The 15,730-nt window shown below is 43.0% G+C and overlaps 1 protein-coding gene and 1 non-coding gene across 4 annotated transcripts in view; one reads left to right on the top strand and one right to left on the bottom strand.

The window, feature by feature from the left end:
* Window positions 1-15,730, top strand: part of LRRC4B (leucine rich repeat containing 4B) — a 254,988-nt gene that overhangs the window by 62,037 nt on the left and 177,221 nt on the right. The gene's annotated exons all lie outside the window — the stretch shown is intronic.
* On the bottom strand, window positions 9,132-9,203 carry LOC142108067 (small nucleolar RNA SNORD50). Its single transcript, XR_012680091.1, has one exon. It is a non-coding gene; the product is annotated as a small nucleolar RNA SNORD50 (small nucleolar RNA).

The following is a 15,730-nucleotide window of genomic DNA, read 5'->3' as shown; positions in this document are numbered from 1 at the left end:
TAGAAGCCCCCAGGGGTCCATTGCTTAACTTCTTTTTTTAATGACTAAGAATGTGTACCAGCTCTAATCCCAGGAATGAAAACATGTCCTTAATCTGTGTTCCACTTTACCGATGATAACCATACGTTGTGTCTTCCATTGATCAAATGGGTTTACTAATGTAAAATCCACAGCGACATGGTACAACACTTGCTACATAAGTTGCATAGCAATTGTTCAAGCCTACAAACGATGGCACCTACACCCTAGAGCAGGCCTGTCCAACCTGCGGCCCTCCAGATGATGTGAAACTACAAGTCCCAGCATGCCCTTCCAGCTATCAACAGGTTGTCTACTGGCAAAGCATGCTGGGGCTTGTAGTTTCACAGGGCCGCAGGTTGGACAGGCCTGCCCTAGAGTAATACGTATATCTCAGCATAAACCACAGCTTCCACATCTATAGCTGCCTGGAAGTTACAAAATGACACCTATGTTAGTTTGTGGTTGTTTAAATTTACTGTGTACCAAGTGATCACCAATATTTCTATCCCTCATAAAAGATGTCTCTTTATACATTCGCCTACAATCTTAATTCACAGCTTGTGAGTCGTTCTTCTCAATTAGAGATTGGTCCTCTCAAGTCTTCTGACAGCTGCTCTCCTCTTAGCTGGTGTTGAGTTCTGTGTATCTATCAAACTAACACTGAGATTGTGTTCTCTTAGTATGTTATAGAAGTTTTCATTCATTTATATTCAAATCAAGCCTAAAGTTTACCAGGCTTGGTCAATATACTGAGCTTAGTAGAAAAACATAAACTAAAAGATAATATGTGGATTATAATTAATATCATATAATAGCAGTATTTGGGTACTGTTATTTCCTGTGTCTTATAAATGCATTATTATCGTAAATCACTGTGATATGAATACAGTCTTATCTCTACAAATTCTTGCTTCTGAAACAGAGGAAAAGTATATCCAATACCAATTTTAGAAGATAAGAGTATTGAAAAATGATGCAATAAAATAAAAATATTATCAATGTATACAAGACTCTATCAAAATGAAAAATAACAATACAACAAGAAAAGACCAATGAGTATATTAATATACTGACAATATGAGAATGCACCCTGAGAAAACTGCCCGTAGCAAAATAGGAATGAGAATTAATGAGTGCACTTTCCTCTAGTTATAATTAGCAACTATTACTCCCAGAGATTACTGCTCCTGGACAATTGCTCACCTGGTCATAGTGTCACTTCTTCTACCTACATTTACTCACTGCTTCTATTGCTATACCTGCTGGTCATGTTCCTGTTTCTTCACCTATAGCATCTCACTCCATAATGTGCCCACTGGTTCCTGACACTTTCCATTGCTCTCCGGTCCACCAGCATCATCAGGCTTCTTTCAGATGAGGGTCACTTGGTATCACTAGGGCAGGCTTCTGCTAGGCTGTAAGAGGTGTGGTTAGGCTCTCAGTGGGGAGGGTTAGAAGCAAGGTATGGGAGGGAGCATTCTAGAAATGACTCTGTCCAAAAATGGTCATCAAAGTATCCACGAGCCCAGGCGGTATTATGCGTAAGAATATGAAATATTTGGAAATAAGGTAGATAATGTTTGTAACTGTTAATTTCTTTGAGGAGATCTATCTAGATTGAAGTGTGCCATCTGTCCCAAAGTGTACTTCTCTCACGCCAAGTCTTAAACTACTAAATTAGTGACTTACCTATTTTATTTCTGAAACCTTTTGTGCAACTTATTTTCTATGTCTTGTTATTAACTGGTTTGTAAATAAGCCTTGGAAATATGTTTCTGCTTAAATATAATTAATTAAATAAATAATTAATGTTAATTAATAAATGGGTCCCGCAATCTTCGAGTTGTGTTTCGCCATTCCAACAGCGTACTTGATGACAATGTTAATGAATTCTCTTCTGTAGTGTGTTAGGGGCAGGAATTCCATGCAGAAGCCAAGTCCTGCTGGAGAAATGTAGGAAGTCTCATTGTAGAATAAGGGGAATATTCAGCCCTAGACATAAGCCCCAATATACCTGGGACACAATAGAAGAAATACGTCAGGGATAAATGGTGTCCACACTAAGGACAGAATCTCATGAAAGTGGAAAACAAATGGCATTAAATGTGACTTTACCTCAAATAATAAAATAAATCTTAGTTCTGGATGCTTTGAGGTATACTGGAAGCAATGACACATTGCAAATATTTCTCATGTGTAGGTATTATATGTGAATAATAAAGTATTAATCAAAACACATGTTAAACAAATAATTCACAAATTCACTTCTGTGTTAACGCGACAAATCAAACAGATCTCTTTATCACGTGTGGATCAATTGTCACCTTCTCATATCACTAATCTGCTAATGCTACATATTCATTTCAGTTGCAGGATCAGAAGTGATAAAACACATTCTACAAAGTGTTGCTGCAGGTTAAAGTATTCTACATGAAAGATTAGAGAATGAACTGGTGGATAAAAGCTTCACCTGGTGATATCTATGTCTTGTATTAGCAGCAGGCAGTACAAACTGCTGGCAAACCTAGGTTCTAAAGTATAAAGAAAAATGTGTTTGGGTGGATGGACCTCTGGCCCCATCCACCCACCATGCACAAACCTACCTGAGCCAGATTATAGGCTGAGAAAGTGACTGCATGGTCCAAAAGCTTTCTATTGGTCTGCGCTGAAACACCCCTCATACGTGCGCAGGTCCACACACAGGCTAAGAGGGTGTTCAACATGATCACACTCCTCTAGGAGTACCAGCTTTTGCTAATACTGCACATGCGGCTTGGGGGAGGGGCAGTGGGGCCCAGAGATTCCTCTTGGTGGCCCTGTCTGGTAGAAGTTAATATGTTCTCCCGTGTTTGTGTGTTCTTCTCCCACAGTCCAAAAACATACTGGCTGGAAATGTTAGTGTGTGTTTGTCTGATAGAGAACTAGATTGTAAGTTCTATTGGTGCAGGGATTAAACATTCTTTGTAATGTACTAATTAATATGTAGGAAATAATAAAATACAAAATCTTGTTGTGCTAGGAGGAGTTGGGATATATAACCAGTATAAATGACATATATTGTGCGCTTGTGTTACCACAAGTTAACCCGTGCATGATACTCATGCATTCTAGTCAAATCAAGCTACTTAAGGTGTTAAAAAGGTTCTTGTCATGCATTTGGGCCATAGCCCAGGCCTCCTCAGGGGAAGAGCGTTACTTCCCGACGTAAGCGCCCTTTTTTAACGTGGTTTTGTCCACATGTCACCACCTCATCATTCTTCTCCATCACCTCATCCTTCATTTTCATCGCCACATCTATCCAGATGTCTATCCAGACACAGGGATCTCTCTCAGCGGTCCTGAGTATCACACTCCTCTCGCTCTGTCACCCCCGGCAACGGCCAACCACTCCCCACTGTCACCCCCGGCAACCACCAACCACTCCCAACTGTCACTTCTCCTTCAAGAAATATATATAATTTTTTTTTAAATCTTTATAAACACTTTTAACAATTAACAAATTAAATTAACAAATTAAAAACATCTTAGTATACCAAATTTCAGCCCTTTCTGAATTTTGTTTTCCACACACACTAAGAATTTAGTAGGTCAGTGTATAACTCCGCCCAGCAGGTGGCGCTGCAGCTTGGTTTTATTTTTTCCACACACAGACAGACAGACTAACACACGCCACTAAGCATTTATATATTAGATTCTCTGCAGTAATTGCACACAGTGTAATACCTGACATTACTGTATTAGGAGCACAGTCAGGTGGTATAGAGGTCATGAGAGGGAGAGGAAGTGATTCATGAGTTAATAATATCTGGATGTTTAAGATCCTGGCAGCTCTTCTCTCTAGAGAAGAATAAGCAGCAGAGTGGGCATCCAGGGTGGGAGTGACTAGGAGAAGGAGAGGATACTAGCCCCCATACTGTAATTCTGATACACACTAGCCACCAGATAGGAGGTCTGACATATACTAGCCCCAATACTGTAATTCTGATACACACTAGCCACCAGATAGGAGGTCTGACATATACTAGCCCCAATACTGTAATACTGATACACACTAGCCACCAGATAGGAGGTCTGACACATACTAGCCCCAATACTGTAATACTGATACACACTAGCCACCAGATAGGAGGTCTGACACATACTAGCCCCAATACTGTAATACTGATACACACTAGCCACCAGATAGGAGGTCTGACACATACTAGCCCCAATACTGTAATACTGATACACACTAACCATCAAATAGGAGGTCTGACACATAATAACCCCCATACTGTAATTCTGATACACACTAGCCACCAGATAGGAGGTCTGACATATACTAGCCCTCATACTGTAATTCTGATACACACTAGCCACCAGATAGGAGGTCTGACATATACTAGCCCCAATACTGTAATACTGATACACACTAGTCACCAGATAGGAGGTCTGACACATACTAGCCCCAATACTGTAATACTGATACACACTAACCATCAAATAGGAGGTCTGACACATAATAACCCCCATACTGTAATTCTGATACACACTAGCCACCAGATAGGAGGTCTGACATATACTAGCCCCAATACTGTAATTCTGATACACACTAGCCACCAGATAGGAGGTCTGACATATACTAGCCACCATACTGTAATTCTGATACACACTAGCCACCAGATAGGAGGTCTGACATATACTAGCCACCATACTGTAATTCTGATACACACTAGCCACCAGATAGGAGGTCTGACACATGCTAGACACCAGATAGGTATGATACATACCATCATTTAACAATATGCAGTTTACATGTACAATTGTAGATCTTGCAGAATACGTCATTGCACATAATAGTCTGCTCCCCTTTGTATTGTTTTGTAATATCAGATTAGGTCAGACAGCTGCAACTGAAAAATACATGGGAAAACAGGAGCAGAATATTGTGTACTGGGTAAAATGGGTGAGATTGAAAGATGATGTAGAATTTCCTCTGTGGTTGATGTGATCACAGTTATAGTAAAATCTCAGAAAATGACTACATGATGGCTACTAACAACGCTCTTTTACATTATCGGATATTCCAGGCCCCCGGATTGGCTGCAGGCAAAGTCCGTCTTTGCATCATTTGATTGTTATTCAGCTCACATGGTTCCCAGGCTCCGCTGAGCTAGCAATAGCTACATTCTCTTCAGTCACTCAATGCTATTGATGCCATGGCTCACATGGAGTGATCTGCAGCTTAACAGGAGGTGATCTATACTTGAAGAGAAATGTCTAGGATAATCAGCTGGGAGCCATTGTTGTACCTATAAAGAAAGTACAGCACACAGAGGGTTAATTTGCTGGAATTGTGGTTATGTAACCAGTGCTGCCATCGTACAGATTTGTCAGTTAATAGAACTCCTCACACATCTTGTTGTGACACTTGTATATTCATCATCTCCCCAGCTGCTAGGGGCGTACACTGAAGATAAAGCTGCACTGTGTTACATGACAAGTCTACAGACACAATGACCAAAGCATATAATGCACAGAGACACTAATGAGTCTTACTGTATTATCTGGGGGAGAATCCGACCTGCTCACTAATTTACCAGCCACATCCAAATTCAATACAGAGGAAAGATAATAAAACATTGTGCAACGAAAACCACTTGAATTTAGCATCATAACGATCATCCATGTGTCTCTTGGTCCTAACAGCGCATGTTTTCCAGGTCTCCTCACAGAATTAAATCTGAGGGATGAAATAAGCCAGAGGGAAATTAAAGACTGAGGTTCGTGTACATAACTAGTTTGGCCCATAGTAGGGGTTAAAAAGACAAGGAAAATTTGGGTACGCCCAATGTGAGTTTTGTGAGGGGCAGGGTTAAAGGAAGGCTATAAAATGGAGAAGTGATCTAGTACTCTTGGATCCAAGAAAGCTGCTCCCTCCCATTCCCGTTTCTTGGATATGAAGTTCGCTTCTGGATCTGGAGTTCTTATTCCTTCTGGTATTGCTTGCAGAAGGGGAGGTGCTCAACCGTCTCTAAAGAAAGGTCGGGTTCTGGTGCAGACCCGATGGTGTGTGAGGCTTCGTGGTGCACGGGTTCTGGTCTATATGTCAGGTTCTGGTGCAGACCTGAAGGTGTGTGAGGCTCCGTGGTGCACGGGTTCTGGTCTATATGTCAGGTTCTGGTGCAGACCTGAAGGTGTGTGAGGCTCCATGGTGCACGGACTCTGGTCTATAGGTCAGGTTCTGGTGCAGACCTGAAGGTGTGTGAGGCTCCATGGTGCACGGACTCTGGTCTATATGTCAGGTTCTGGTGCAGACATGAAGGTGTGTGAGGCTCCGTGGTGCACGGACTCTGGTCTATATGTCAGGTTCTGGTGCAGACCTGATGGTGTGTGAGGCTCCGTGGTGCACGGACTCTGGTCTATATGTCAGGTTCTGGTGCAGACCTGAAGGTGTGTGAGGCTCCATGGTGCACGGACTCTGGTCTATATGTCAGGTTCTGGTGCAGACATGAAGGTGTGTGAGGCTCCATGGTGCACGGACTCTGGTCTATAGGTCAGGTTCTGGTGCAGACCTGAAGGTGTGTGAGGCTCCGTGGTGCACAGGTTCTGGTCTATATGTCAGGTTCTGGTGCAGACCTGAAGGTGTGTGAGGCTCCGTGGTGCACGGACTCTGGTCTATATGTCAGGTTCTGGTGCAGACCTGAAGGTGTGTGAGGCTCCGTGGTGCACGGGTTCTGGTCTATATGTCAGGTTCTGGTGCAGACCTGAGGGTGTGTGAGGCTCCATGGTGCACGGACTCTGGTCTATATGTCAGGTTCTGGTGCAGACCTGAAGGTGTGTGAGGCTCCATGGTGCACGGGTTCTGGTCTATATGTCAGGTTCTGGTGCAGACCTGAAGGTGTGTGAGGCTCCGTGGTGCACGGACTCTGGTCTATAGGTCAGGTTCTGGTGCAGACCTGAAGGTGTGTGAGGCTCCGTGGTGCACGGGTTCTGGTCTATATGTCAGGTTCTGGTGCAGACCTGAAGGTGTGTGAGGCTCCGTGGTGCACGGGTTCTGGTCTATATGTCAGGTTCTGGTGCAGACCTGAAGGTGTGTGAGGCTCCGTGGTGCACGGGTTCTGGTCTATATGTCAGGTTCTGGTGCAGACCTGAGGGTGTGTGAGGCTCCGTGGTGCACAGGTTCTGGTCTATATGTCAGGTTCTGGTGCAGACCTGAAGGTGTGTGAGGCTCCGTGGTGCACAGGTTCTGGTCTATATGTCAGGTTCTGGTGCAGACATGAAGGTGTGTGAGGCTCCATGGTGCACGGACTCTGGTCTATAGGTCAGGTTCTGGTGCAGACCTGAAGGTGTGTGAGGCTCCGTGGTGCACGGGTTCTGGTCTATATGTCAGGTTCTGGTGCAGACCTGAAGGTGTGTGAGGCTCCGTGGTGCACAGGTTCTGGTCTATATGTCAGGTTCTGGTGCAGACCTGAAGGTGTGTGAGGCTCCGTGGTGCGCGGGCTCTGGTCTATAGGTCAGGTTCTGGTGCAGACCTGAAGGTGTGTGAGGCTTCGTGGTGCACAGGTTCTGGTCTATATGTCAGGTTCTGGTGCAGACCTGAAGGTGTGTGAGGCTCCGTGGTGCACGGGTTCTGGTCTATATGTCAGGTTCTGGTGCAGACCTGAAGGTGTGTGAGGCTCCGTGGTGCACGGGTTCTGGTCTATATGTCAGGTTCTGGTGCAGACCTGAGGGTGTGTGAGGCTCCGTGGTGCACGGGTTCTGGTCTATATGTCAGGTTCTGGTGCAGACCTGAAGGTGTGTGAGGCTCCGTGGTGCACGGGTTCTGGTCTATATGTCAGGTTCTGGTGCAGACCCCCATGGTGTGAAATAACGTGGTGCAGACGTTCTGGTCTATAGGTCAGGTTCTGGTGCAGACCTGAAGGTGTGTGAGGCTCCGTGGTGCACGGACTCTGGTCTATATGTCAGGTTCTGGTGCAGACCTGAGGGTGTGTGAGGCTCCGTGGTGCACGGGTTCTGGTCTATATGTCAGGTTCTGGTGCAGACCTGAAGGTGTGTGAGGCTCCGTGGTGCACGGACTCTGGACTATAGGTCAGGTTCTGGTGCAGACCCCATGGTGTTTGAAGCGCTGTGGTGCATGAGCTCTCTACATAGGGTCATGGTCCTAAGGCTGGTGCAGCCTTTGGTTGGCAGGAGAACACAGTACAGTCGACAAGCAAGGTTGGTGGAGTGCACATTGCTTGTATTGAGGTGTTTGGAATCCATTCCCTTCAAAGAGTCAGCTTAGGTTGGGTGCAAATAACACCACGGGGGGCTGGCTTGTGTTGTGTTAAGATTAGCCTAGAGAGGTTTGGGTTCTGGAATGCTTGGAAATATTGTCCCTATTTAAAGTTAAATGACATGGGTGCGTTCTGATAAAATTGGTGTTTAAGTGTCAATGTCCAAAGGCCTGGAGATCCGTGATGGGACATCTGGATTGGTATAGGACCTTCACCAGCTGCTTACAATGTTTTACCACAACCATATAGTGCTTTTATTGGGTTTAAATTAAGGGTGTGCACCGGCCACTTTAGGTGTTTTGGGATCTGATTAGCTTGAGGTTTTGGGTTCTGATTTGTTTTGCCAAAACACCCCACAAAAGGTTTTGGTTCTGATTTCGGGTTTTGGGTTCTGATTTCTTTTTAAAAAAGCATAAAAAGTGCTAAAATCCATTATTTAGGTTTTTTTTTCACTCCTACACTATTATTAACCTCAATAACATTAATTTCCACTAATTTCCAGTCTATTCTGAACACTTCACAATATTGTTTTTAGTCCAAAAGGTTGCACCTAGGTAGCTGGATGACCAAGCTAAGCGACACAAGTGGGAGGCACAAACACGTGGCCCAACACATGGCAGGATCAGTGGACTTAAACAGCAGGATCAGTGCCTTGCTTGCAGTCTCCTAGGTAACGCAAATAATCTTTACAAATATGCACACAGGGGCATGGCCAGTAAAATATGGAACAAATACTTTATGGATAAACAATGTCACTACACTTCATGCCGAGAAGCTAACCAAATAGTTTTCTCCATACAAGATACTCCCAACTATTCACTGAAATACCTAGCTTTTATCACCACGTAAATGAACTCAGCAGTCAGATCCATAATAAAGTGTGTCATCACACAAGTCAGGTTCGGGATAGACTCATCACAGTTCAGGTAAATTTAAGTTTGACTTCCTTTATGTTCATCAATATAAAAGATTTGAAAAGGTGTTTTTTCTGCATCCTACTGAAAATCAAGCTACAGAGTATCTGTTTATAGTAGCTTCAAATCCTAGATTACAGCCCAGTGCAAGTCTCCTAGGACCCCATTTACCTCATGAATGCAGTATACGCTAAAACTGAGATTGTCTTGCTCAAAAAGGGCCAAAGCCACAAATAAGTTGTCAAGAAGTTGCACTGTAATGTGCAGCACACGCGAACACCCACCAGCTCCATCCACTCACAATACACCCACCAGCTCCATCCACTCACAATACACCCACCAGCTCCATCCACTCACAATACACCCACCAGCTCCATCCACTCACAATACACCCACCAGCCCCATCCACTCACAATACACCCACCAGCCCCATCCACTCACAATACACCCACCAGCTCCATCCACTCACAATACACCCACCAGCTCCATCCACTCACAATACACCCACCAGCTCCATCCACTCACAATACACCCACCAGCTCCATCCACTCACAATACACCCACCAGCCCCATCCACTCACAATACACCCACCAGCTCCATCCACTCACAATACACCCACCAGCTCCATCCACTCACAATACACCCACCAGCTCCATCCACTCACAATACACCCACCAGCTCCATCCACTCACAATACACCCACCAGCTCCATCCACTCACAATACACCCACCAGCTCCATCCACTCACAATACACCCACCAGCTCCAACCACTCACTTATAAATATATTATAATTATAGCTGGAGAGGTTCCTCAGGACTCAGAGTTCTGTCTTTTAAATGGAACAAAGGTTTCTAAATAAAAGAAGCCTCTACATAAGCATTTTAACATCTTAATCTTATACAAAAGTATAAGAGAATAGTTTGAGACTTTTTTATGGATATGGAAGACTTTACATCATCCTCAAAAGACTGTTAAAATGTTCAGTGCTAATACCTTTTATCCTTGCACTTGTACCTTAATGATTAAACACTTAATACCTTCTTATCTAAAAATAACGACACGGACACCAGATATAAGTTTGGCAAATAAGGGGCGTATTTATTTTGTGGAAGAATTTTATTTTAAAACTCTGAATGGCGACGAGAGCGAAGCAGTCCGCTAACGACTAAACATTAAACCAATACAGCATAAGGTGAAACAATACCGCTGTCCCAAGACTTTACGGATCCCAAGTCTTTACAATTGGTCGGTACTAAACTTGGCGTCATCGTGACTGCCCCCTTCTGGACTCACATTGTCGCATACGACAGGATATCCTCCGCCCCAGAGGCCAAGAGTCAGGTTACTGCAAAAGGGGCAGTGACGTGCGGCCAATTAAACAGTAGTACCTTCGATTAGTCGCTGACTGCATTGCTCTCCTACCCACTGCGCCTTGTCCTAAGACAAGGACTTAAATTTATTATAACCAGCTTATGCCGGGCGGGAGGGAGGTATCTGGCATCCAGGACAAAGAGAGAGCCAGCCCCCAGCTCCAAGGTAATTTATGCCCTCGTGGACAAACCACTCCCCCAGGAGTGATAGGCTGGCTGACACCACATGTTTAACCCCTAATGCAGTGCTGATGAAGTATAGCACGAAATTTTAATTGCCCTCAGCTTAGGGCTTCACTTAAACTACTCTGAATTCCAAAACAACTGGTTTCAATGGCTAGATTACAAAGAATGATAGAATGAATTACAGTAAAGTAATCTGGCATGGTATTATCTACCTACCACTTCAATACAGATGTGGAGCGAAACATGCTTTTATGGTTATGATTTCTTAGCGTAGTGTTGTCTTTTGTGCACATTTCCAAATTAGTCTACATAAAGAGGTAACATGGGAACTAATTTGCATCTATTTTTCATAGGTAACATACTTATTTCTATGGTGCAAGGATATTCTAATTAATTTAAGATTACCTCAATGTTATTGGCTGACAGCAGATTGCTTTCTTGTCCTCATGTGCCAAGTATATCATCAGCATAAAATAGTTATAGTATTCGGCAAGATGAATTTATGATCCAATGTGAATGATCACTGCGCGATTTAAAGTGTGGGATACTCTTGAGTATAATGTGGGATATTAATGGTAAATTGGACCCACAGTTAGTGGGAGAAGCAGAGCATTTGCCAACTTTGGATATCAGTATAAACACCTCTGAGCTAGGTGAAAAGTCATTCCCTAGGATGAGAGGTTCAGACACTTTCTGGGAAGACACAGTTATGTCCTCATGGGTTCAGCCTGCCAATACAAGGCTGAACTATGCACATAAGAATATTCTTATAATTACTGATGACAACCAATATGGTAAAATAAAATAAACAGTTCCTTCTGCCCCTTCAATACACCCTCCCTCTTCCCTGATCTGAGCCCAACTGAAGATGGCGGCCGCGAGGGGGGAATTTATGCAATCCGAGTCTCGTGAGATCTGACGCGAGACTTGGACGTCAGAGCCTCACTTTCATTTTTTTGGGCGCCGGAAATACCCGAACAGTGCTCGGATCCCGTCGGATCCGCACTGTTCGGGTGGGCTCGGATCAGCGCAATCCGAGCCCGCTCATCTCTAGTTTAAATAAGCATATTTCTTTGTCAACAAGTTTGGTGTGGTGTCTTTTATTTATATAATAGTGTTAAGGTTAAGAGTAAGGAGTTATAGTTATGTCATCAACCATTAAGCATTTTATGGCCAGTGAAATAATTAATACAACCTGTGGATCTGTTACAATGTGTCAGTCATTAATGAACACCTGCGCTCCAGCAAGGAGATATGGAAAACATGCTGTGTTATTTGTGATTTGGAAAACTCTGTCTTGGTCGAATATCTGATAATTATAAGAAAAGGCTGGAAACATTTCCAGGACACCTTCAGGAGAAGGAGAAGAGTATGATGTGTAGTATGTGTATGATGTGTAGTATGTGTATGATGTGACGTGTAGTATGTGTATGATGTGACGTGTAGTATGTGTATGATGTGACGTGTAGTATGTGTATGATGTGACGTGTAGTATGTGTATGATGTGACGTGTAGTATGTGTATGATGTGACGTGTAGTATGTGTATGATGTGACGTGTAGTATGTGTATGATGTGACGTGTAGTATGTGTATGATGTGACGTGTAGTATGTGTATGATGTGACGTGTAGTATGTGTATGATGTGACGTGTAGTATGTGTATGATGTGACGTGTATGATGTGACGTGTAGTATGTGTATGATGTGACGTGTAGTATGTGTATGATGTGTAGTATGTATGTGTAGTATGTGTATGATGTGACGTGTATGATGTGACGTGTAGTATGTGTATGATGTGACGTGTAGTATGTGTATGATGTGACGTGTATGATGTGACGTGTAGTATGTGTATGATGTGACGTGTAGTATGTGTGTGACGTGTAGTATGTGTATGATGTGACGTGTAGTATGTGTATGACGTGTAGTATGTGTATGACGTGTAGTATGTGTATGACGTGTAGTATGTGTATGACGTGACGTGTAGTATGTGTATGACGTGACGTGTAGTATGTGTATGACGTGACGTGTAGTATGGGAATGATGTGACGTGTAGTATGGGAATGATGTGACGTGTAGTATGGGAATGATGTGACGTGTAGTATGTGAATGATGTGACGTGTAGTATGTGAATGATGTGACGTGTAGTATGTGAATGATGTGACGTGTAGTATGTGAATGATGTGACGTGTAGTATGTGTATGATGTGACGTGTAGTATGTGTATGATGTGTAGTATGTGTATGATGTGTAGTATGTGTATGATGTGTATGTGTATGATTTGTAGTATGTGTATGTGAATGATGTGACGTGTAGTATGTGTATGATGTGACGTGTAGTATGTGTATGATGTGTAGTATGTGTATGATGTGTAGTATGTGTATGATGTGTAGTATGTGTATGATGTGTAGTATGTGTATGATGTGTAGTATGTGTATGTGTAGTATGTGTATGTGTATGATGTGACGTGTAGTATGTGTATGATGTGTAGTATGTTTATGATGTGTAGTATGTGTATGTGTATGATGTGACGTGTAGTATGTGTATTATGTGTATGATGTGACGTGTAGTATGTGTATGTGTAGTATGTGTATGATGTGACGTGTAGTATGTGTATGTGTAGTATGTGTATGATGTGACGTGTAGTATGTGTATGTGTAGTATGTGTAGTATGTGTAGTATGTGTAGTATGTGTATGATGTGTATGATGTGTAGTATGATGTGACGTGTAGTATGTGTATGATGTGTAGTATGTGTATGATGTGTAGTATGTGTATGATGTGTAGTATGTGTATGATGTGACGTGTAGTATGTGTATGATGTGTAGTATGTATGTGTAGTATGTGTATGATGTGACGTGTAGTATGTGTATGTGTAGTATGTGTATGATGTGTAGCGCCCTCTGACGCTCTCTTCATTTGATCCCACAAATGAAGAGGAAGTTTCTACTCTTCTCATCTTCCTACTCTACCTCCTGTCCTCTTGATCCCATTCCCTCACAAATTATTAGGTCCCTGTCTCCTGTGCTCATTCCCCCTCTAACTAAAATCTGTAATCTCTCTCTCTCTACTGGTATTTTTCCATCACTATTCAAGCATGCAGTGATTACTCCTATTTTAAAAAAACAGAATTCTGACCCTAACTCTCTCGTAAATTACCGCCCCATCTCCCATGCCCCTCCAAGCTTCTAGAGAGAATTGCCTACACTCGCCTCACACACTTTCTTACAGCAAACAACCTATTGGATCCTCTTCAGTCAGGCTTTCGCTCTCAACACTCCACAGAGACTGCGCTGACCAAGGTTGTCAATGATCTGATCACATCAAAAAGTAAAAATCATTACTCTCTTCTAATTCTCCTGGATTTCTCTGCTGCATTTAACACTGTTGACCACCCTCTCCTCATACAAACGCTACAATCCCTAGGTCTGCAAGACACTGTCCTATCCTGGTTCTCATCCTACCTATCTAATCGCTCTTTCAGTGGTAATTTCTCTGGATCCACCTCTGCTCCGCTTCCCCTATCAGTTGGAGACCACAAGGCTCAGCCCTAGGTCCTCTGCTGTTCTCTATCTACACCACTTCTCTAGGGAAACTAATAAGCTCCTTTGGATTTCAGTATCATCTCTATGTGGATGATACACAAATCTATCTATCCTCTCCTGATCTCTCACCATCTGTGTTGTCTCGCTTTACTGACTGTCTTTCTGCCATTTTATCTTGGATGTCTTCTTCTCGCCAACTCAAACCCAATCTTTCAAAAACTGAATTAATAATATTCCCACCCAAAAACAGAAGCTTCCTGCCTGACATTTCTATCTCTGTTGCTAGCTTGACCATAAATCCCACCACGCAAGCTTGTTGCCTAGGTGTAATCCTTGATTCACAACTGTCGTTTATTCCCCACATCAACTCTATATCTAAATCATGTTATATACACCTAAAGAACATTTCCAGAATACGCACATATCTCCCAAGACACCACAAAAACCTTAATTCATGCACTTATCTCCCGCATCAACTTGCAATTCCCTCCTTACTGGTCTTCCCAAAATCAGACTTGAACCCCTACAATCTATTTTGCACGCAGCGGCTAGACTGATTTTCAACAAAATTACACCGACATACATCTCCTCACTTGTCTCAAAATATCTCCCTACTGGACACCTCCGTTCTGCACAAGATCTACGTCTCTCTTCCACTCTCATCACATCCTCCCATTCCTGGTTACGGGACTTTTTTCTGGCTGCACTCACTTTGTGGAATTTCCTCCCTTGCACAGTAAGACTTTTCTCCAGTCTTCAAACCTTCAAGCGTTCTCTGAAAACCCACCTCTTCATGCAAGCTTATGATATTCCTCAACCAACTTTTTAATCTTCCTAGGTTACCCTATTACCACCCTCTACACAGCTAACACAAGACAACAACCTTCTGATTAACATTGCTGTGTGACTGATAACACAGCCCACTGAATACTATTTACCTTTACATTCTAGCTGGTCCACGAGATGACGTGATGTAGCACATGCCCTTGTGTTTCAAACTCCCATTGTCCCACAGATTGTAAGCTTGTGAGCAGGGTTCTCTTACCTCTGTCTGTATGTATTACCCAGTATTGTCTTATCAATGTTTGTTCCCAATTGTAAAGCGCTACGGAACTTGCTGGTAAATAAATGTTTATGATGAAGTGTATGATGTATATAATGTTTATGTGTATGATGAGTATAATGTGTATGTAATTATGTGTGTAATTTGGGTCCCTGCTCACCTCACACTGGTGCACGTAGCAATTCAAAGGTTTGTTTTAGGGGATTGGATGTAAGAGTTACAGAAGTGCTAGACACACCTCGGGTACATGGCATTTCCTCCAAGTAACCATGCCCCAACTAATCATAATTAATCCTAAAAATGCCCCCCTGCCATCGTCGCCCTGCAATACACATCCACATGTTGCCAAAATAATAATCCATATGTAATGATGCAAG

This window comes from Mixophyes fleayi, chromosome 11 (genome assembly GCF_038048845.1).
Source record: "Mixophyes fleayi isolate aMixFle1 chromosome 11, aMixFle1.hap1, whole genome shotgun sequence".
NCBI lineage: Eukaryota > Metazoa > Chordata > Amphibia > Anura > Limnodynastidae > Mixophyes > Mixophyes fleayi.
This window is presented reverse-complemented; position numbering and strand designations above follow the sequence as displayed.